The sequence below is a fragment of the Solanum tuberosum genome, unplaced genomic scaffold (genome assembly GCF_000226075.1).
Source record: "Solanum tuberosum cultivar DM 1-3 516 R44 unplaced genomic scaffold, SolTub_3.0 contig00364, whole genome shotgun sequence".
NCBI lineage: Eukaryota > Viridiplantae > Streptophyta > Magnoliopsida > Solanales > Solanaceae > Solanum > Solanum tuberosum.
The window spans coordinates 1-2,442 of NW_006240887.1; the positions used below are offsets into that span (position 1 = coordinate 1).

Genomic DNA, 2,442 nt, shown 5'->3' on the forward strand with positions numbered 1-2,442 from the left:
CCGGGGGTGGGGTGGAGGGGTGGTCCCGGGTTGAACATGTGTGTTAGTTGATATCTATATAAATGGAAACAATCATGTTATGTACAAATCAATTTCTTTTTTTTTTTCTTCTGCTTGCTCCTTGACCTAGGATTTCCGTTTTCTTTGCATTCTTTGTGGCCACTACAGCTATTAGATTCTCTAGCCGTAATTCTTCGTACAATCTATCAATACGTTTGCATCTACAACAAGGCTTCCATGTTGACCTTTAATCTACGAGGACTTGTCTATAAAAAATTGCTGCTTAATTTGGTCAATGCTAGCAAAGAACTAGTACATTTATCTAAATTTTGAGGCTTATAGCTTTAGGTTGAGATTTGATGGTGGCTTGTCTTAAAATTAACCTGACAAATTGTAAGTTTCAGTTTAGTTCTGAAATTTTGTTTGCGTCTCTAGTCTCTACATTACAATTTATTGGTGCTAGAAAGAAGAAGACATAGTTTTCAGTCTGGTAAATGAAACTCGAATTGTTTTGAAAATTATATACATTGTGAGAAATCTTCATTCAATTTGTCTTGTCTTGGTGATTTATTATGTTTTGGTTTCCGTTGTATTTCAGAGTAAACAGCAAATCAAGAAACCGAAGTATGTGCAAATTTCTGTTGAATCTTATTCACTTTTGACTGGACTGGAGGATCAAGTTAAGTCTCTCGAGGAACAAGTGAATGGCTTAGAGGATGAAGTCAAGGATTTGGATGAAAAGTTGTCTGCTGCACAGTTAGAAATGACTAATAAGGAGAACCTGGTGAAACAACACCCTAAAGTTTAAGCTGTCTCAGGTGATGTTCCTTATTGACTTATGTTTTTCTTGTACTAAGTGTTCTGTAACTTAGTATTGAGTTATTTTATTGACATCTCTCTGGACCGGTTGGGAGAAGGCTGAGTCAGAAGCCGCGACACTGAAAAATTACCTGGAATCCGTCACTCTTTTGAAGCTTACTGCTGAAGACAGGGCATCACATTTGGATGGTGCACTGAAGGAGTGCATGCGGAAGATACGTAATTTGAAAGAAGAGCATGAACAGAAGCTGCATGATGTGATTCAGAATAAAGCCAAACAGTTTGAAAAAATGAAGCATGAGTTTGAAGCAAAGATAGCTAACTTGGACCAACAGTTACTCAGGTCTGCAGCAGAAAATTCTGCACTCTCAAGCTCTTTGCAGGAGCGTTCTAGCATGGTGATAAAGCTCAGTGAAAAAAAATCCCAAGCTGAAGCTGAAATAGAGATATGTTGAAGAGCAATATTGAGTCATGTGAAAGGGAAATAAATTCTCTGAAATATGAACTCCATATTAACTCAAAGGAACTAGAAATTCGTAATGAGGAGAAAAATATGAGTGTGTACGGTCTGCCGAAGTTGCAAATAAACAACACCTGGAGGGAGTGAAGAAAATTGCAAAATTGGAAGCAGAGTGTCAGAGAAGTTGCCTGGGCCTCTGCAGCCTTGGCCCAAATGAAGCTTGAGGTTGAGAGTTTGGGTAGACATTACAGGGACAGCCGTGTAAAGAAATCCCAAGGAAGGCCTTCGATAGTCCACAGTTTTCCAGTTTGCCAAATTTTTCCTTTGATAGTCTGCAGAAGTTCAAGAGAATGAGCAATTAACAGAACGCCTTTTGGCAATGGAAGAGGAAACAAAGATGTTGAAAGAAGCTTTGGCACACCGGAACAGTGAATTACAAGCATCCAGGAGTATTTGTGCAAAGACGTCCAGCAAGCTTCAGAGTTTGGAAGCACAGCTGCAAGCAAATTTTGAACAGAAAAGCCCACAAAAGTCCACCATTCGATGACAGCCTTCTGAGGGTTCCTTTAGCCATGAAGCAAATCATCTTCCAAGATTGGCTTCCATGTCTGAAGATGGAAATGACGATAATGTTAGTTGTGCTAGCTCTTGGACGACAGCATTAAGGTCTGATCTCTCCCATATCAAGAAGGAAAAGAACTCTGACAGTCCACATAAATCTGAGAGTGCAAGCCACCTGGATCTCATGAATGACTTTTTGGAGATGGAGAAATTAGCTTATCAGTCGAGTGACATAAATGGAGCAGTTTCAAGTCCAGATATTCCAAATAATGCAAGACCCGAAAATACAAAAGTTGACAACTCCATGCATGTCACCAAAAGCCCAGATTTCAGCTGAAAGAACATAATGAGACAAGTGTATCAGGAGATCAAGCATCTCGCAATGAGGAAGTATCATCACACATCATCAACCTCTTTCAGATACATCCATATCCATGAAGCTCCAATCAAGAATTTCAACTGTTTTGGAGTCTTTGTCAAAGGAAGCTGACATTCAAAGAATTCAAGAGGATCTCAGGGAGATTGTGCAGGAAATGCACAACGCCATCATACCGCCATCCTCGTAGACTGCTACTGAATCTCAGCCCTCTCTTGATGATGGC

The 2,442-nt window shown here is 39.8% G+C and overlaps 1 pseudogene; it reads left to right on the plus strand.

The window, feature by feature from the left end:
• Positions 1-598: 598 nt before the first annotated feature.
• LOC102589555 (filament-like plant protein 6) lies at positions 599-2,423 on the plus strand (annotated as a pseudogene).
• The last annotated feature ends 19 nt before the right edge of the window (positions 2,424-2,442 follow it).